The sequence below is a fragment of the Hyperoodon ampullatus genome, assembly GCF_949752795.1.
Source record: "Hyperoodon ampullatus genome assembly, chromosome: 4".
Taxonomy (NCBI): Eukaryota; Metazoa; Chordata; class Mammalia; order Artiodactyla; family Ziphiidae; genus Hyperoodon; species Hyperoodon ampullatus.
This window is the reverse complement of record NC_136917.1, coordinates 142,991,766-143,013,833: the sequence shown is the minus strand read 5'-3', so window position 1 is coordinate 143,013,833 and position 22,068 is coordinate 142,991,766. Positions and strand designations below refer to the sequence as shown.

General features: G+C 36.3%; 1 pseudogene across 1 annotated transcript in view; it reads left to right on the top strand.

The window, feature by feature from the left end:
• The first annotated feature begins 19,606 nt into the window (after positions 1-19,606).
• The window catches only part of LOC307051314 (kinetochore-associated protein NSL1 homolog), a 5,042-nt pseudogene continuing 2,580 nt past the window's right edge, over positions 19,607-22,068 (top strand). The window contains exon 1 of the transcript in view: positions 19,607-19,697. The product of the transcript in view is annotated as a kinetochore-associated protein NSL1 homolog (transcript). The remainder of the gene's footprint in view (positions 19,698-22,068) is intronic.

Sequence of the window (22,068 nt, the reverse complement as noted above, 5' to 3'; positions counted from 1 at the left end):
AACACATGGAGGCTAAACAATACATTACTTAATAACGAAGTGATCACTGAAGAAATCAAAGAGGAAATTAAGAAATACCTAGAAACAAATGACAATGGAGACACGACGACCCAAAACCTATGGGATGCAGCAAAAGCAGTTCTAAGAGGGAAGTTTATAGCAATACAATCCCACCTTAAGAAACAGGAAATATCTCGACTAAACAACCTAACCTTGCACCTAAAGCAATTAGAGAAAGAAGAACAAAAACATCCCAAAGTTAGCAGAAGGAAAGAAATCATAAAAATCAGATCAGAAATAAATGAAAAAGAAATGAAGGAAACAATAGCAAAGATCAATAAAACTAAAAGCTGGTTCTTTGAGAAGATAAACAAAATTGATAAACCATTAGCCAGACTCATCAAGAAAAAAAGGGAGAAGACTCAAATCAATAGAATTAGAAATGAAAAAGGAGAAGTAACAACTGACACTGCAGAAATACAAAAGATCGTGAGAGATTACTATAAGCAACTCTATGCCAATAAAATGGACAACCTGGAAGAAATGGACAAATTCTTAGAAATGCACAACCTGCCAAGACTGAATCAGGAAGAAATAGAACATATGAACAGACCAATCACAAGCACTGAAATTGAAACTGTGATAAAAAATCTTCCAACAAACAAAAGCCCAGGACCAGATGGCTTCACAGGCGAATTCTATCAAGCATTTAGAGAAGAGCTAACGCCTATCCTTCTCAAACTCTTCCAAAATATAGCAGAGGGAGGAACACTCCCAAACTCATTCTACGAGGCCACCATCACCTTGATACCAAAACCAGACAAGGATGTCACAAAGAAAGAAAACTACAGGCCAATATCACTGATGAACATAGATGCAAAAATCCTCAACAAAATACTAGCAAACAGAATCCAACAGCACATTAAAAGGATCATACACCATGATCAAGTGGGGTTTATCCCAGGAATGCAAGGATTCTTCAATATACGCAAATCAATCAACGTGATACACCATATTAACAAATTGAAGGAGAAAAACCATATGATCATCTCAATAGATGCAGAGAAAGCTTTCGACAAAATTCAACACCCATTCATGATAAAAACCCTGCAGAAAGTAGGCATAGATGGAACTTTCCTCAACATAATAAAGGCCATATATGACAAACCCACAGCCAGCATCGTCCTCAATGGTGAAAAACTGAAACCATTTCCACTAAGATCAGGAACAAGACAAGGTTGCCCACTCTCACCACTCTTATTCAACATAGTTTTGGAAGTTTTAGCCACAGCAATCAGAGAAGAAAAGCAAATAAAAGGAATCCAAATTGGAAAAGAAGAAGTAAAGCTGTCACTGTTTGCAGATGACATGATACTATACATAGAGAATCCTAAAGATGCTAGCAGAAAACTACTAGAGCTAATCAATGAATTTGGTAAAGTTGCAGGATACAAAATTAATGCACAGAAATCTCTGGCATTCCTATATACTAATGATGAAAAATCTGAAAGTGAAATCAAGGAAACACTCCCATTTACCATTGCAACAAAAAGAATAAAATATCTAGGAATAAACCTACCTAAGGAGACAAAAGACCTGTATGCAGAAAATTATAAGACACTGATGAAAGAAATTAAAGATGATACAAATAGATGGAGAGATGTACCATGTTCTTGGATTGGAAGAATCAACATTGTGAAAATGACTCTACTACCCAAAGCAATCTACAGATTCAATGCAATCCCTATCAAAATACCACTGGCATTTTTCACAGAACTAGAACAAAAAATTTCACAATTTGTATGGAAACACAAAAGACCCCGAATAGCCAAAGCAATCTTGAGAACGAAAAATGGAGCTGGAGGAATCAGGCTCCCTGACTTCAGACTATACTACAAAGCTGCAGTAATCAAGACAGTATGGTACTGGCACAGAAACAGAAAGATAGATCAATGGAACAGGATAGAAAGCCCAGAGATAAACCCACGGACATATGGTCACCTTATCTTTGATAAAGGAGGCAGGAATGTACAGTGGAGAAAGGACAGTCTCTTCAATAAGTGGTGCTGGGAAAACTGGAGAGGGACATGTAAAAGTATGAGATTCGATCACTCCCTAACACCATACACAAAAATAAGCTCAAAATGGATTAAAGACCTAAATGTAAGGCCAGACACTATCAAACTCTTAGAGGACAACATAGGCAGAACACTCTATGACATAAATCACAGCAAGATCCTTTTTGACCCACCTCCTAGAGAAATGGAAATAAAGACAAAAATACACACATGGGACCTAATGAAACTTAAAAGCTTTTGCACAGCAAAGGAAACCATAAACAAGACCAAAAGACAACCCTCAGAATGGGAGAAAATATTTGCAAATGAAGCAACTGACAAAGGATTAATCTCCAAAATTTATAAGCAGCTCATGCAGCTCAATAACAAAAAAACAAACAACCCAATCCAAAAATGGGCAGAAGACCTAAATAGACATTTCTCCACAGAAGATATACAGACTGCCAACAAACACATGAAAGGATGCTCAACATCTTTACTAATTAGAGAAATGCAAATCAAAACTACAATGAGATATCATCTCACACCAGTCAGAATGGCCATCATCAAAAAATCTAGAAACAATAAATGCTGGAGAGGGTGTGGAAAAAAGGGAACACTCTTGCACTGCTGGTGGGAATGTGAATTGGTACAGCCACTATGGAGAACGGTATGGAGGTTCCTTAAAAAACTACAAATAGAACTACCATATGACCCTGCAATCCCACTACTGGGCATATACCCTGAGAAAACCATAATTCAAAAAGAGACATGTACCAAAATGTTCATAGCAGCCCTATTTACAATAGCCCGGAGATGGAAACAACCTAAGTGTCCATCATCGGATGAATGGGTAAAGAAGATGTGGCACATACATACAATGGAATATTACTCAGCCATAAAAAGAAATGAAATTGAACTATTTGTAATGAGGTGGATGGACCTAGAGTCTGTCATACAGAGTGAAGTAAGTCAGAAAGAGAAAGACAAATACTGTATGCTGACACATATATATGGAATTTAAGAAAAAAAAAGGTCATGAAGAACATAGGGGTAAGACAGGAATAAAGACACAGACCTACTAGAGAATGGACTTGAGGATATGGGGAGGGGGAAGGGTAAGCTGTGACAAAGTGAAAGAGCGGCATGGACATATATACACTACCAAACGTAAGGTAGATAGCTAGTGGGAAGCAGCCGCATAGCACAGGGAGATCAGCTCGGTGCTTTGTGACCGCCTGGAGGGGTGGGATAGGGAGGGTGGGAGGGAGACGCAAAAGGGAGGGGATATGGGAAAAAAAAATAAATAAATAAAAAAAAAAATAAAAATGAGCATGAAAATATGCATCTTCACATGAAAAAGGGGTTATTATCTGCAAGGATGTAAACATATTCTATGTAATATTCATAGCCAACTTATTCCATTTCCTATGCTAGCATCTAATCCTGTATCACTCATTCCATTTCTTATGTTCACATCTAATCCTGTATCTCTCTCTCGATACCTGTCACTGATCTAAACCTCCCCATCCCCAGACATGAAAAGATTCTGGAAAAAAGAGGGATTAGTAGACAAAACAGAGATTTTTGGTTTTTGTTTTTAATTAAGCCAAGCCCTGCGAATTGAACTGCTGAGAAACACAGAACTTATGCTCCACCCCATTTCTTACCCCATGCTTTAAAAAGTGGTATATGATTTATTGGAAAATTTGTTTCTTGGCTTGAAGAGAATGATCTCTGCCCTCAATGTGCATAAATTTAGAACTGGGAACTAGATGTGAAATCTTTAATCTCCTGGTGAAATAATTCTTCATGACACTTTGATAATTAAAAGGCTACCTCAGGTCACTGGGAGAGAAAAAAGACAATGCAATTCCTGTCCTCAGTTTTCAGTGCTACTATAGTTCTTTATTAGCCCCACCTTTAGACAGTTGATTTGAGTCCAACTTCTCAGATGTGTAATTTAGAGTCATTCCTGGAATCTCATAAGGAGTGAAGGGAGGGTGATAAATGGACGTTTATGAACAAAAATAAAATTGAAATGGGCTTTAATTGACTGCCCTGAACAGACCTGAGAAATGCAACATACACTGAGGCTTGCAGAATAATGTTTTTCCCCAAAAGGAAGTGTTTCTGCTCTCCTAGGAGGTTTCCCCATAGAATTCCCAGGGCTCACTTCACACATCATAAGACCCAAACAGAAGGAAGGCATAGTGAAGGACTTCCTTCACCGAGCCCACAGAGAACAGGCATCCGGTTCTCTCTCTTGTTTCTGCTTAGAAACATTCCTCTAATTCCTTGCTCTTTTGATCACATTCTATGTCCATAAATTCTACCTTTCTGCTCAAAATCTTCAGTGGAAAACTGGGAAGAGTCCCTTGGAATATACCAATCAGTAGTCTAGAATTATCCTTTCAAATGGGGTTTTCATGCCTGTGCCATTGTCCTTGGAGTATATGAAGAAGCACCACTAATGGCTGTCCCAGAGTGTGTGGGTCAAGCCACTGCCAGAAAATCCCATAGCTGCTTACTACTCCGCCCTCATTTCACATAGATCGTGCACCTGTTTCCACTTGCTTGGAAGAAACTGTTACCATCATTCATTACCACCCACTTGCTTGCTGCTATAGGTCACCTAAACTGTAATTTCATAGAAATCCTCCTAAAACATGAAAATAAAAAAATGCATGCAGCAAAAATGTTCTCAGGTAAAAGTTTTCCATTATCTTTCTAGGAACTGAATGTTTTCATCAGTTCTGATAAGGGTCTCACTGCCTCGCTGATTTTGAAAAACTCTTTCCTAAAAAGAGGGGTGTTGGGAAATATTGCAAATTTACCTACCGATTGTAAGTTTGGGGTTTACCTATTGCTCTTAGCATCTCCTTTGCAAAGTTTGATTGTGACGGCTCCAGTTCTTCACAGGGTATGGCAGGGATACGGTAGGCAGAATAATGAACACCACCCACCCCCCAACTGACCACATCCTAATCCCTGAAGCCTGTGAATATGTTCTCTTACAAGGCAGGAGACTTTACAGATGTGACTAAGTTAAGGATTTGGGGATGAGGAGATATCCTGGATGATCCGAGTGGACCCCATGTAATCATAAGGATCCTTATAAGTAAAAGAGTAGAGGGGAGAGTCAGAGTCAGAGAAGCAGAGGTCTTAGGGTGATGTGATTACTGGATTTGAAGATGGAAGGGGGTTACAAGCCAAGGTATGCAGGCAGCTTCTAGAAGCTGGAATAGACAAGGAATGGATTCTCCCCTAAAACTTCCAGAAGGAATGCAGCCCTGCCTGCATCTTGTATGTTTCTCTGTTGCCTCATGTCTCATCCTAGTGCTTGACAAAGATCCTGGCACTTGCGTATAGCTTATAATCGTCTATAAATTAATAAAGAAAGAAATGATTTCTCCAAGCTTGGTCAAATTAGAGACCCCAACACTCCTCATCATATCTTCATTCTACAAGACCCATATGTGGGCTATGTGTGAATGCAGAGCGCCGATATACGATATATGTCAAACTTTGTGCCTTCCACTCTTACTATTTCCTCTGCCTGGACTTAGTTTTATCTCTCATTCCATCTGCACCACTGAGCGCTGTGCCCTGCAGACAGCAATACACGTTTCATTCTCAGTGATGGTTACAATAACAAAATAGGTTGTGTGATAAGTAAGAGTACTGTGTGATTTTAGCAACTATCAGGTGAAGACACAGGAAATGGAGTAAGTCAGGATCAAAACAGGAAAAGATAATCATTTCAAGTAGTTAAGACAGTAGTGGCATCGATTTAATAGATAGAGTTGAGACTCCAATGGGACAAAGGGAATAGACGGGGTTTTGGGAATGTAGAAGCTTGGCTTCCCTGGAAAAGCAAGGAGGGCATGTTGGGTAGAAGCTGGAGTCAGGGAGAGCCACAGGTATGGATGAACATCCTGTTTGAAGCAAAGGGAGAGGGGAAAATGCCTTGGATTCTCGTTTCTACCACCTGGCAATCTCCTGAGAGTGCTTACCACTAGCCAAACCCATCCAGAGGCTATCTGACATGTGGATATGGAAGATCATCTTGGGCCCTCTAACATACAGAGCAGAGCAGGCAATGCAAGGAGGGGTAAGTCTGAGTACAAACATGCCAAGAAACAGCATGCAGAAGGAAAAGATTTCAACGTCTTCTTAAGTGAAAGCATATAGTAAATACATAAAACCTAATTACCTTATAATCGGTTTGCAATTCACTTTTAGTAAAATGTAATTTTAGTAAAATTAAAATCTTAATTACTGTCATCTATAACAGAGTCTGGAAAAACTGTAATCAATGAATGTGAAAACCTGAGTTTAAGAGGCATACCTCTTAAACTGTTCAAAGCAATAAAAATAATGTTATTTTAAAATGTCAAATGGAAACTAGTTTAGAACTCTTTGTACTTCTAATTTGCATTTTGTGTTAGGACATATATCTCCTAAGATAAACATGAGAGAAATGTAAACCATGTCAAGTCAAAGAAAAAAAGAAATGCAGCCAACATCAACTGATAGATATGTATTTCCCAAGAAATACATACCTAAAGTGTGGGCTGATTCTTCTGTTGAAGAAAATATAAACTGACATTCAGGCCGTGAAGAGTTGGAAACAACACCTAGAACTAAAAAGATTTTTTAAAAAATTAAGTAATGTCATGGAATGTGTATATGATAAAGTGACATAGAGTACTGGTCAATTGTCAGGTTTTAAGCTAATGAGAATTTTCCTATAAGCTTAGAATAGTAGATTCTTGGCATCAAGATATCCTAAGTATTGCTCTATAGTTACCATTTTTCTTCCCTGCTTATTATCTGGGAGAGGAAAAAAAACCCTATCAACACCTGATGATTCATGACCTAAATCTCAGAACCTTAACTCCAATGCCAGCTAGACAAAAGGATAAGTCATTTTGTTATGACTAATTAGCTACTTATCCATTGTAAACATTGGGCTTATGCTGGGTAGACTTAATTTATGTTATCATTGAAATGTTTATGACAGTTCATTTTTCAGAGTCGAAAGAACATTTTTTAAAACGCAATATGTTAGTCAATAGAATAATTACAAGTTTTGTGCTGTGAAAGCTATGTGGGTTTTTCTTTTTCAACTGTCTCCTGATAATTTCATCATCACTGATTTCCACACACTGGAATGAACAATTTTAACTATGCCACTTTATCCCCTTTATTCTTAAAGGCCCAATTCTAACCTAGCATCCTTGGTAAAGTCATGACTTTTTGTCACCCAAACCAGGCATTTTTTAAACCACAGTGGAATTTGGTCTGTTAATCCTTGTGGCACTTGCTACCACCTTCCCATCGATAGATATTTTGCCCATATTTTTTTCCTAAAGATTCCTAAACATTTGAATATATTTGTTCCTAAGTTAGTTATGAGCTCTTTGAAGGTACAATGGCTTATTTTATCTGACATAGAAACCAATGTTTGTTAAATTACAGCCTCTTCTAATATATATTTATTCTTACATGTTCTCTCATGATTTCTTTCCTTATGTTATTTTTAAATAGAAAAGTATATTCCTCACTATCCCTGAATATATAACAAGATCAGGAGTTTCTTTATGAGAGTAATTTAGTTGAAGGTAAGTCCCTTGGACACCCATTATTCCCAACCAAATGCATCAGGACTAGATAAAACTTCTTTAAAAGTGACAAAACATCACAGTTATATTCTTAAGCTTGTTGAATTCCATAAATATGTCTTTAGAATCAAAGTGATGTATATAAGGAACACAAAGGTAAGTATGACGTGATTCCTGCCTTCAAGTAGTTCATTTTATTTCAAGTAGAGAGTGATCAAATGAGCAAATGCAATATATTTGGCGTTATGGGCTAAATTTGCCCCTCCCTCCAATTCATATGTTGAAGACTTCACCCACAATACCTCAGAGTGTGACTTAATTTGGAGATAGAGTCTTTAAAAGATGAATAAGTTAAAATGAGGTTGTTAGGGTGGGCCTTAATCCAACCTGATTAGTGCCATTATAAGAAGAGGAAATTTGGACATATAAGGAGACACCAGGGAGGCAAGAGCACAGAGAAAGATCCATGTGAAGACACAAAGAGAAAATGGCCATCTGCACACCAAGGAGAGAAGCCTCAGTAGAAACCCAAATTGCCCACACCTTAATCTTGGTCTTCCAGAACTGTGAGCAGTAAATTCCTGTGGTTTAAGCACCCAGTCTGGGGTGTTTTGTTATGGCAGCCTTAGCAAACTAATTCTTACCACTGTAAGGTCCGCAGTAGAACTTACAGCATACAATCCTATAAGAGCAAATATAAGGAGATCATAATGTAGTTTGTAGTTTGTGAAAGAAAACTTCCTCTACATTATACTACATGTTATCTGGGTACTCCCTGAGGAATATTACTGGTTTTCAGTAGATATTTATCTCTATGGATATGTGTACATATATAGAAATATACTATAATTCAAACTGTTGATTTCCAAGATAATGTGCTAAAGATAGCCAAGAGGCAGAAAGCCCAAATAACTATTAGGTTTGGTTAATGGCATTCAAAATCTGAATGTATGGCCGGACTGCACAAATGGAAATTTAGAGAACAGATTAGTAATTGTAAGGTCTTATGTAAAGTTATACCAAAAAATGATGAAGGACTCGTTTTAGAATTATTTTCGTTGATTAGCTTTGCAATAAACAGGGCTACCTGTTTAAACAGCTACCATAGAATGATACTGTTCAGGCCGCTGCCTGATTTGCATCCTAATGACTTTAATACTTAACACTCAATTTGTGCCCACTGAAACAAGGGGCAGCTTTACTGGTGCAGAAAGCAACCGAGGAATTCCTTCAAGCTCAAGGTAATTTGCCTTAGCCCTAGAACTGAATTTTAGAGAGACTCCAAGGCCCACAAGTATGTATACCCTCATGGGAAAAGGGCAGGGAGATGACATAGGCCTGATGCTGTCCAGTAGTGGAGCAAGGCTTTAAGGTAAATGTCCAGCACAATTAGAAAGAAAGTGAAATCCGCCATCAGCACCCTCTGTGTTCCCTTTGTCTGCCTCCCAAACTCTCTTTGGCACCTGTTCTCCAGGTGCCCATGTCTCTTTGCTGCTGACTAACTTTGCAGAACTCCTGTGTCTGTCCCCTACTCATTCTCCAGAGTGCTTAAAAGTATGTTTGCTAAAAAGTACTTTGCTTTGCCAGAAAATACTTAATCTGATAAAACTAATGTGTAATAAAGAGTTTATGGTAGATATTCATAAGGCACCATTGTAATAGAGATATTGCTTTTTAATCCAAAGATGTGACAATTCAGTGATGGTGTTACAGCACCATGAGAGTTTAGATCAGGGGTCACTAACTCGGGGAATAGGCAAAGAGTATGAATGAGTAAGGCAGCGAGGTGGGGACTAGTGAACTGGCAACAATGCTCCACCTAAAGGGACACAGTAGCTATTCATCTGTGCATTATCATTGCCAGGCTTGATTTTGGACTACTTTTTCCAAGTGTTGCAGTTTTTTTTTCTTTATTTTAAATCTCTCATTTTTAGTACTAGAAACCATGTAAAAATATTAACTCTAAGTGGGCCAAATAAATATATGTACTGTCCAGATCAACTTTATGGGCCACAATTAATCTACAATTGAAGATATTTTGAGACAACTTTTTCTGTCAATGAGAATAACAACAGTCTTTGTTTCCAGCAGAATTTAGTGAACATTTTGTACGAGGATCAAGCAAGTGTAGTAGAGAAAAGAGAAGTAAGAAAACTGGATTGTAGTTTTCTATCTTCCACTCACCAAATGTGTGACACTGTATACGTTACTTGTCCTTTCTGAATTTAAACTTTATTTTTTATAAAAGGAAAGTGTTTCCTGTGACTTCATGTGATTTTATGATTCTAATTAATATGTCACTGTAAAATTTCTGTTCAAGATGGTTTGTGACCTTTTTTTCATTTATAAAAAATAATCTTATTGAATAGGTTAAATCTTTAAAAATATTAAATATGTCTTTATCTTATTTAGATATTTAAAATATATAGTCAGACTCAAAACTAAAATCACTGTCTCAGTGGACCAGTGTCAGAATAAAACCTGGAGAGAGGATTTAGTGGGGAGGTTACAAAGATTCCCAGGCAAACCACCAACATAAGACCTGCATCAAAATTTGGCTGTGTAGAAACAACTGAAAAAGCAGTAGATATGGAAGACTAGGTGTTGGAACTGGATTTAAAAAGAAAGACTTGGAACAATCCTGTAAACTTTCATACTTCTTGATGAAAATTAAGGTCATGAAAGATAACTTACACATTTTACAAATAGAAAACTTATTTCCTGAGAAATTAGAAATATCATGGCAGTCTAAAATTTAAACGTACTTTATATATTAACAGAGATAGAAATAAACCATATTCATTAAAAAATAATTTTCAGGGGAAAAAAGCATGTGGCTATGAATCAAAAACAAACAAAAAAGAATCAATTTGAAATCCTGGGAATAAAAAATAATTTGATATTGAAATAAAAACATCAATAGACAAAAGAATAAATTAGAGGGATGAAGAGATAATTAATAAACAGAATGATATTATTGAAGGCAATGCACAGAGTTAAAAAACGTGTTAAACTCCTGAGAGTAGAGTTAAGAGATATGGAAACCAGAATGAGAAGTGCCCACATATGCATAAAAGGGGTTCTAGATTTTGGAAAAGATGAGTTGATAAGAAGACAATATTAAAAGGAACATTTATTTGGTGTTTTTCAGAATTTTAAAAAGATGTTTCCTCAGATAGAAAGTGAATATCAAATGCCAAGAAAAATAAATAAAATAAATCTACATCTAAACACACTGTAATAACATTTCAGAACATCAAAGAGGAAAACAAAAAAACTAGTAAAAGTTATCTCTCAAATAGTATTTCCCAACAAAGAAATTTTACCTATATGAAAAGGGCAATTAGATTGACAGCAGACATCTCAATACTAACAACAAATGTTGAGGGGAAATAGCAGTCAACCTAGAATTTCATAGGCAGCTCAAATTTCTCATGACAAAATTAAGACATTTCAGAAATAGAGGGAATAATGGATTTTAATACCCACAGAACACCACTATAAAGAATAATTAGAGAAGTACTTCATTGAGAACCATGATCCCAAACAGAAAAATGCAAGAAGCAAAGGTAAATGAAATTATTTATTTAAAAAATATAAATAGTTACTATGGACACTTTTTTTTTGCTTTTATAAAATTAGAAATAAAATTCTAGATGTGGAAGATGGCATGGGGGAGAGTGCAGATGGTAGTTGCTAAATTCCATGTCTTTCTCTGGTAGAGGATAGGAATACTGAATATTTTAGACTTAGAAATGTAAAATATTGAAAGAATAAGAAAACATTTTTGGTATTATGTTAAACTATTTTTTAAAGATTCTTCTATATACAATTTTTAAGTATCTGTAAATAAAGATAAAGTTTAACATACTTTAGCTGAATTATAAGTTTTCTACAGAAAGAGGCCAGTGATGTAACTGAAAGTAATATTTTATTACATCAATAGTAAAAGTGGCACAAGGACATGAACATTATTAGAACAAGATACTTCTATCACCTATTCAGAAAATATTCAAGAACAGATAAGCCTTATATTCAGACAAAACTATGCTCCCCCAAACCCAAACACCTGGGTGAACATAGGCAGATTTCTTCATCTTTCTGATGCTCAGTTAACTTATCTGTTATAAGGAGTAATAACATCCACCTTGCATGGTTGTGGGGTGAAGCTTTGAGCTAAGGTTTGTAAAGAGCTTGGCACATGGTAAGCATTCAATAAGGGGAAACAAGTTCTATGTTTTACTTAACAACAAATAGGAATCAAATAACACTGGTGAATACATGGGACATGAATGTAATCTCAACATTCATGTACTCACTGGACATCAGAGAGAAAAAGGATGAGAATTAAATGCAAAGTGAACCATCAATATACAAACAATGCCTAATTTGTGTCTCAAGTATAGAATGAATACATAATTTACAGAAAAAATAATGTAGAAAGAATAAATATGTTCCAGAGTAAAATACTTTTTACTTTTGTCCTTTTTCTTAAGTCTTTAGGCCAAATGGATTGGCAAATGTGACCTCAGATCATCATTTTTTAAATAGTTAAATTGGGACACATGGGAACTGAGTCAGCTGAGCTGTAAACCTTAGAAATGGGTTTTTAAATGAAATTTTTGACAGATTTTGCTTATGGTCATAGAACCAGATGTCCTTGCAGCTGGCTGTCAGACATTCTTCTACCTCATAAACAATCTCTAATTCCTGTCACAGTGGCTGTTTTCTCAATTATTTTTTGCTGATATTTTTGTTTCCCAAAGGATTATTGAGAGAATTTTAGCAAAGCCTCTGAAGGAGTAATTGGAAGACAGACATTTTTCAATAGCTTCATTATGGACAAGAGATATAAAATAACTTGATAAAAATACTCTCCTGGGCAAAGATGAGGACCAATGGAAGGGTTAAAAACAAATTGAATCTATAATGAAAAGCAGGATTTCACAGTGTAGAGCTGTTAATTTTTTTTTGATGCTCTTCAGAAATATTTATTGAGTATTAGGAACCATTCTGCATTCTGGGATTCAAATTCAGTCCAACTGATTCCAGAGGCATGCTTTTAACCATATAAGGTAATAGTGCACATACATTTTTAAACTCATGGCCAATTGATATCTTCAGCTAAATGTGGAATGTATTTTGTGGAAGATAATGCTTCTGATACAGTTGAAAGTTCAGTGAGTAAAGGCTTAAGTTTGCATTTGTATGAATCTAGACAAATTCCCAAAATGTATAAATTTAATACAACTAGGGAGAAGGTAGAACAGTTAGCGTTCATTAATTGCCACACTCCATGTAAATTTTTCTGAATTCCAATTCTTTTTTAAACATATTTATTGGAGCATAATTGCTTTACAATGGTGTGTTACTTTCTGCTTTATAACAAAGTGAATCAGCTATACGTATATACATATCCCCATATCTCTTCCCTCTTGCATCTCCCCCCTCCCACCCTCCCTATCCCACCGCTCTAGGTGGTCACAAAGCACCGAGCTGATCTCCCTGTGCAATGTGGCTGCTTCCACTAGCTATCTATTTTACATTTGGTAGCATATGTACATGCATGCCACTCTCTCACTTCGTTCCAGGTTACCTTTTCCCCTCCCAGTGTCCTCAAGTCCATTTTCTAATAGGTGTGCGCCTTTATTCCCATCTTGCCCCTAGGTTCTTCAAAACCATTTTTTTTTGTTCCATATATATGTGTTAGCATACGATATTTATTTTTCTCTTTCTGACATACTTCACTCTGTATGACTCTAAGTCCATCCACCTCACAACAAATAACTCAATTTCGTTTCTTTTCCTGGCTGAGTAATATTCCATTGTATATATGTGCCATATCTTCTTGATCCATTCATCTGTCAGTGGACACTTAGATTGCTTCCATATCCTGGCTATTGTAAATAGAGCTGCAATGAACATTGTGCTACATGACTCTTTTTGAATTATGGTTTTCTCAGGGTATATGCCCAGTAGTGGGATTTCTGGGTCGTATGGTAGTTCTATTTTTAGTTTTTTAAGGAACCTCCATACTGTTCTCCATAGTGGCTGTATCAATTTACATTCCCACCAACAATGCAAGAGGGTTCCCTTTTCTCCACACCCTCTCCAGCATTTACTGTTTGTAGATTTTTTGATGATGGCAATTCTGACTTGTGTCAGGTGATACCTCATTGTAGTTTTCATCTGCATTTCTCTAATGATTAATGATGTTGAGCATTCTTTCATGTGTTTGTTGGCAATCTGTATATCATCTTTGGAGAAATGTCTATTTAAGACGTCTGCCCATTTTCGGATTGGGTTGTTTGTTTTTTTGATATTGCTCTGAATGACCTGCTTGTATATTTTGGAGATTAATCCTTTGTCAGTTGCTCAATTTGCAAATATTTTCTACCATTCTGAGGGTTGTCTTTTGGTCTTGTTTATGGTTTCCTTTGCTGTGAAAAAGCTTTTAAGTTCCATTAGGTCCCATTTGTTTATTTTTGTTTTTATTGCCATTTCTGTAGGAAGTGGGTCAAAAAGGATGTTGCTGTGATTTATGTCATAGAGTGTTCTGCCTATGTTTTCCTCTAAGAGTTTTATAGTGTCTGGCCTTACATTTACGTCTTTAATCCATTTTGAGTTTATTTTTGTGTATGGTGTTAGGGAGTATTCTAATGTCATTCTTTTACATGTAGCTATCCAGTTTTCCCAGCACCATTTATTGAAGAAGGTGTCTTTTCTCCATCGTATATTCTTTCTTGCTGTATCAAAAATAAGATGACCATATGAGCATGGGTTTATCTCTGGACTTTCTATCCTGTTCCATTGATCTATATTTCTGTTTTTGTGCCAGTACCAGAGTGTCTTGATTATCTTAGCATTGTACTATTGTCTGAAGTCAGGGAGCCTGATTCCTCAAGCTATGGTTTTCTTTCTCAAAATTGTTTTGGCTATTCAGGGTCTTTTGTGTTTCCATACAGATTGTGAAATTTTTTGTTCTAGTTCTGTGAAAAATGCCAGTGGTAGTTTGATAGGGATTGCATTGAATCTGTAGATTGCTTTAGGTAGTATAGTGATTTTCACAATGTTGATTATTCCAATCAAAGAACATGGTATATCTTCTCTGTATAATCTTTAATTTCTTTCATCAGTGTCTTACAGTTTTCTGTATTCAGGTCTTTTGTCTCCTTAGGTAGGTTTATTCCGAGGTATTTTATTGTTTTTGTTGCAATGGTAGGTGGGAGTGTTTCCTTAATTTCTCTTTCAGAGTTTTCATCATTAGTGTATAGGAATGCCAGAGATTTCTGTGCATTAATTTTGTATCCTGCTACTTTACCAAATTCATTGATTAGCTCTAGTCATTTTCTGGTAGCATCTTTAGGATTTTCTATGAATAGTATCATGTCATCTGCAAACGGTGACAGGTTTACTTCTTCTTTTCTGATTTAGTCCATTTATTTCTGTTTCTTCTCTGATTGCTGTGGCTAAAACTTCCAAAACTATGTAGAATAATAATGGTGAGAGTGGGCAACCATGTCTTGTTGTTAATCTTAGTGGAAATGGTTTCAGCTTTTCACAATTGAGGATGATATTGGCTGTGGGTTTGTCATATATGGCCTTTATTATGTTGAGGTAAGTTCCTCTATGCCTAATTTCTGGAGGGTTTTTATCATAAATGGGTGTTGAATTTTGTCAAAAGCTTTTTCTGCATCTATTGAGATGATGATATGGCTTTTCTCCTGCAACTTGTTAATATGGTGTATCACATTGATTGATTTGCATATATTGAAGAATCCCTGCATTCCTGGGATAAACCCCGCTTGATTATGGTGTATGATCCTTTTAATGTGCTGTTGCATACTGTTTGCTAGTATTTTCTTGAGGATATTTTCATCTATGTTCCTCAGTGATATTGGCCTGTAGTTTTCTTTCTTTGTGACATGTTTGTCTGGTTTTGGTATAAAGGTGATTGTGGTCTCGTAGAATGAGTTTGGGAGTGTTCCTCCTTCTGCTATATTTTGGAAGAATTTGAGAAGGATAGGTATTAGCTCTTCTCTAAATATTTGACAGAATTCGCTTATGAAGCCATCTGGTCCTGAGCTTTTGTTTGTTGGAAGATTTTTAATCACAGTTTCAATTTCAGTGCTTGTGACTGGTCTGTTTATGTTTTCTATTTCTTTCTGGTTCAGTCTTGGAAGGTTGTGCTTTTCTAAGAATTTGTCCATTACTTCCAGGTTCTCCATTGTATTGGCATATATTGCTTGTAGTAATCTCTCATGATACTTTGTATTTCTGCAGTGTCAGTTGTTATTTCTTTCATTTCTAATTCTATTTTTTTGAGTCTTCTCCCTTTTTTTCTTGATGAGTCTTGTTAATGGTTTATCAATTTTGTTTATCTTCTCAAAGAACCAGCTTTTCGTTTTATTGATCTTTGCATTGTTTCCTTCATTTCTTTTTCATTTATTTCTGATCTCATCTTTATGATTTCTATCCTTCTGCTAACGTTGGGGTTTTTTGTTCTTCTTTCTCTAATTGCTTTAGGTGTAAGGTTAGGTTGTTTATTTGATATGTTTCTTGTTTGTTAAGGTAGGATTGTACTGCTATAAACTTCCCTGTTAGAACTGCTTTTGCTGCATCCCATCGGTTTTGGGTAATCGTGTTTTCACTGTCATTTGTTTCTAGGTATTTTTTGATTTCCTCTTTGATTTCTTCAGTGATCTCTTGGTTACTATGTAGTGTACTGTTTAGCCTCCATGTGTTTGCATTTTTTACATATTATTTTTCCTGTAATTGATATCTAGTCTCATAGCATTGTGGTTGGAAAAGATACTTGATACGATTTCAATTTTCTTAAATTTACCAAGGTTTGATTTGTGACCCTAGATATGATCTATCCTGGAGAATGTTCCATGAGCACTTGAGAAGAAAGTGCATTCTTTTGTTCTGGGATGGAATGTCCTATAAATATCAATTACGTCCATCTTGTTTAATGTATCATTTAAAGCTTGTGTTTCCTTATTTATTTTCATTTTGGATGATTTGTCCATTGGTGAAAGTGAGGTGTTAAAGTCCCCTACTATGATTGTGTTACTGTCAATTTCCCCTTTTTTGGCTGTTAGCATTTGAGTTATACTGAGGTGCTCCTATGTTCGGTGCATAAATATTTGCAACTGTTATACCTTCTTCTTGTATTGGTCCCTTGATCATTATGTAGCGTCCATCTTTGTCTCTTGTAGTAGTCTTTATTTTAAAGTCTATTTTGTCTGATATGAGAATTGCTATTCCAGCTTTCTTTTGATTTCCATTTGCATGGAATATCTTTTCCCATCCCCTCACTTTCAGCCTGTATGTGTCCCTAGGGCTGAAGTGGGTCTCTTGTAGACAGCATATATACGGGCCTTGTTTTTGTATCCATTCAGCCAGTCTATGCCTTTTGGTGGGCATAGATGTAGAAAATATAGAGAGGAAACAATTAAAAGTTACGATATAAATAATAATTGACTCTTGAATGTAATTGACTCTTGAATGTGAAATAATATTTTTTCTATATAATTATTTCTAAATTTTATGAAATTAATCTTAAGCACGAGATATAATTGGAAGCATTGAAAAAATTTAGTTTGCCTATTACTCATAAGGAAGAACTGGAACAAAGTACATATTGATATGAAAGTCAATATTAAAAAAATATATACGAAGCAGAAACTTCCTTAATCATGTTACTACCATACAGGAGAGTGTAAAAGACAATCTTTGTTCAAAACAGAGCTGTGCAGATTCAGGTTTAACCTTGTGGTTTAGCCTTTGAACCCTGGATTGAGTTTAGCCATTTTCAATCTTTGTGACTATGGACAATTTACTTAACCCAAGTTTTCATTTCCTCATAATTGTAAACATACAATAGTACAATTATGCAATTGGACAAACAATAATAGGACATACTTCATTGGGCTTTATGAGGAAGAAATGAGATAATCTGGCAAAGCACTTATTCCAGGGTCTCAAAAATGTTAACTAACAGTCACAGTATGGCCTTGTCAGTGGCTCCCTAGTATTTCATTCATACAATTTAATGTCTTTGTATTTTACTTTCTTTTGATGTAAAGTTAATCAGTTTAACTGTTGGTAAGATTATTTAGTGCCTATGACACTTTGATGTGGTGAAGAAGGAATGCTAACCATTGTTTGCAATGTAATTAATGATCAGTCTATTAAAGTTTGCTATATAAAATCAGTTTGATGTAGAAAAATCATTTATTAAGATATTGAGAAAATTTTAGAAAGAATCTCTGGGGAAAAATTCTCATGTAGTTCATGTGGTAGATTAAAGATGGTTGCAAATTCCTTGTACTTATTCCACTGAGATGTGGAGTCTGATCCCTTTCCCCTTGAATGTCAACTTGCCTTAGTGTCTTGATGACCAGTGATGCTGTGGACTTCCAAGGCTGGACGATAAGAAACCATGACACTTCTGTCCAAGTCTCTTGGAATATTCACTCTTGGAACCCAGACACCATGCAGTGAGAAACCTAAGCTATATGGAGAGGCCACATATAGATGCTCCAGTTTCAGTATCAACTCTAATTGAGCTCCTGGCTACTACTACTTTTAGTCATGTGAGTAAGCCTTCTTGGATGTCCAAACCAGTTGAGCCTTCAGAAGACTCTAACACCTGCATCTATTTGATGGCAGTATAAGAGATCCCATGGAAGAACTAACCAGCCTGAGCTAAGTCAACCCACAGAACTACAAGAGATAATAAGAAATTTTTGTTTTAAGCCACTAAATTTGGGGGTTGTTTTGCCATGCAACAATAAAATATTTATTTAATTAAATTCTATTTTTAAGGATAAAAGCAAAGATGTTATAACAAAGAGACCTGAAAATGCAATGGCTTAAATTAAGACACATGTCTATTTCTTTTTTATATAAAATTCCACCCTTTCTAGCTGGTAGGGCAGCTCTTCCATAAGGTCATTCAGGAAGGGAAGTTCCTGCTATCTTCCCCTAGGCCTAGAGTATTGTCCATTGCTCTATAACAGAACTTGGGTCACAGCATATCTGTGTTCCCACCTGCAGGGAGAAAGAGGAAGTCCATAGTAAGCAGCTTGTCCTTAAGCTGAACATGATCCATAAATTGCAAACATAAATCTGTTCATATGTTTTTGACCCAAATTTAATCACATGGCCCCATTTAGCTGCAAGGAAGATTGAACATGTTTGTATTTTACAGCTGGGCAGCCATGTGCCAGCTTAAAATCTGAGGATTCTATTACTAAAAAAAAAGAAGAAAGTGAGAATAGATACTGAGGAAGGCTAGCAGTTTCCACTAACTATGTCTGAAAAAAAAAGTGAAAATTTAACCAGTTTAAAAGTGGAAATGACCAGCTTTCTTAAACACTTAAAAGAGGAGGCAAAACATACACAAATATGAAAACTACAAAATGCATTACTTTTTAAAACTATCAGTGCTGTGGGTTTTCTCTTCATTATTTCTACCCTTATAATTTTCAGTCTGTTTACAATAATAAGTATTTCAGTACTGTTCTGGATTATAACAATTTTACAAGACTTCTCCCAGTCCCCAATACGCAAACAATTACATTGTCTATAACCCGCTAAGGGTATATGACTTGTGTTACCAAGCAGTCAATTCGTGGTCACCGCATAGGATCACAGTGATGCAAACCTGAGTGACTAATGATGAGTCTGAGTACTGGTGCTTTTCTTTGAAATCATGTTTTTAACGTTTCATTTGGCCAACGTTACAAAATCCATTCTCTTGCTATTCCCTATGTTACCCCAATGCACTAGCATTATGAGAAACATTTGTCTCTAATAAGATAGTAACATAATATTGTGTTGACCCAAAGGCAACAGATTTCAGATATCAAAATGAGGTGGAAAACAGATTGCCATACAGATATTTCAAAAAAGATGGTCAAAGGAGAACAAGTTAGAGACCTTGCCCAGATTGAGAACATAAAAATTGTTCAGAAACTGAGGACAGAAAAGAGTTGTGAGCTGTGTAAGGAGAAGTTCTTGAGAGACGCAGCCAAGAGCGGGGCTTGAGGGCTCTTCTCCCTTCACTGCAAGGCAAGAGAGAGGGGTTTCATTGGGATTTCTCAGAGAAGTTGCTTCGTGCTATCTGTAGTTAAGGGGTGTTGAAGTTTACTGTTAAACCTGCCAGAAAAGGTACAAGAAAGCAGAGGCCTACATGATCTACTGCCAAAACAGAGTGGAATATGAGAAAAGGGTTCGAGCATAAGCCAAGAAGTTTGCTTCCTCATAAGTAGCGACCTGTGGCATCATAAAAAGGAAGGGACTGGTGTGGCAAGAACTTGTTTACAAAATTTTTGCAAATCTAACGTTGCTTTCTACAATTACTGGTCACCTAGGGAGGGTTGGGCGGGTGCCATTTTCCGTTTCCGCCACTGGTACAGTCTTGGCTCGCTGAATCGCCCAGTTTTTCATACAGGGTCTCTTCCTTCACTCTTTTGTGTTTTTGATTGTTATGTAAAACTTGCATAGAAGCTCTAGAAGCAGAAGCAAAGGAGAAAGCAAAGGTGGCTGCATTGGGCAGTCCTTACTCCCTACGTTTTCAAGGCAAAGATGGATAGCTACTTCCCATGAACCAGATGTGGAGCCACATAGGTAAGGATAAACAGATCTGGAGCCATTTTAAATGCTGCCTGAGGTCACCTTGGAGTGACAATGGGACCCTGACGGAGAGAATCTCTGTTTAATGGGCCACCAGAAAAGCAGGGTTAAGGGTAGGGGAAGTAGCCAGCTGGAGGAAGATGGGTAACCAACATCATACACCATGATTCTCACCATGAGCCTTGGCGGAACTCACAAAAGTATTCAATACCAATGAGGAAAAGAACAACCCACAACCTGCTTTAAGGATCTGACATGCCTAGGAATTCTATAGCCATTTTATAGAGTACCCGCAGATAAAACCTTTCACAACCCTATTTATACAGATAGAAATTCAATCTACATCTTATAAATTAGTATGTACTTAATAAAAGATACAAAATACCCATATCTGTTAAAACTCTTCTGCTCACTAAAATAAGTTTTAGATTAAGCATATCCTAATATGGTCACTCTTCTTTTATAGTATAACAACCCTGCAACATGTTCTACCTATTAATTTTTATCTCTTAGGAATCCTTATGATTCATATCACAACCTCAACTTTCCATTTAACTATAATTATGATTCTATTTGAGGTGTTTGATCATCACAAACTGAACTAGGAGCACTTTAAGCTAACTCTATTACCTTTTTGTATGCTGAGATGTTTTTGAAAGCACACTTGATTTCTAGCAAAACCAAGATTTTCAAACCCATATTGACTTTTCCCTACCCCAAGACATGGAATCAGCTACTTTTCGAAGATACTTGATGCCTACAAATGGAGAATAGTATTAGAGGTCAGATATATGAAGAATCCATATGTGGTTGTTCCCACTGAACATTAGTGATGGTCAGGATGATACTATTAGTGGACCACATGGGTCACAACACTGAAACGAGATATTTTAAAATCATGAATTAAAACTAATATATGCAATGTAATACTAACATTATTACATCCTTTTCAAATTTTTTCCAATATAAAAACTTCAAATTTATTTTCTTTAAAACATACTCATATAGTTTTTTAGTCTCTCCCTTGAACTGTATTTCTCAGTTATAATCCATTTATATCTCACTGATCACCATCCTGTGGTCACTTTATTGACACATTAACATGAGAATATTGTAATTGCTGTACTGGAATCTGATTCTCAGACTCTGGAGCCTGACCTCTGATGTTATACCTGGTAGAGACTAAAGTCTTCCCCCATAAGAAGTTTAAAATAAATGAGGGAAACAAGACAAATATTTCAAAACAAATCACCCAGTAACAAAATGCTAAAAAATGTGCAGTATGATGTAACACAATATGTGAGTTGGCTCTCCCCACTGCTGAGCACAAATGTGTCACATTTCCAGTAAGACCTCATACTCAATCTATTTTGCCCCCAACTATGAGTAGGAGTCATTTCAGTTGTTTTCTGAAAATCCTCTCTTCCAAGTCCTCTCCTTTAGCAGTTTGGCAGAACTTTATATATATGATCAGAATTGCTGCCCAAAGGTCTTCTATCTACTACTCTTAGGATCTTCTGTTGGGAAAGCAGACAAGGAATCCTGTAGATGAAATGAAATAACAAGGAGACTCACAAAGTATTATGGGTGCAGAGAGGAGGGCCAGCCAATGCATTTACAGGTTACTGCTCAAGGTTACTTGCCAGAAGGTAGGACTCTGAAACTGAATCTACAGAACAAGTGGAGATTATTCCAGAGAATAGGGATAGAGAGTGTATTATAAGCAAGGGAAAGTATGG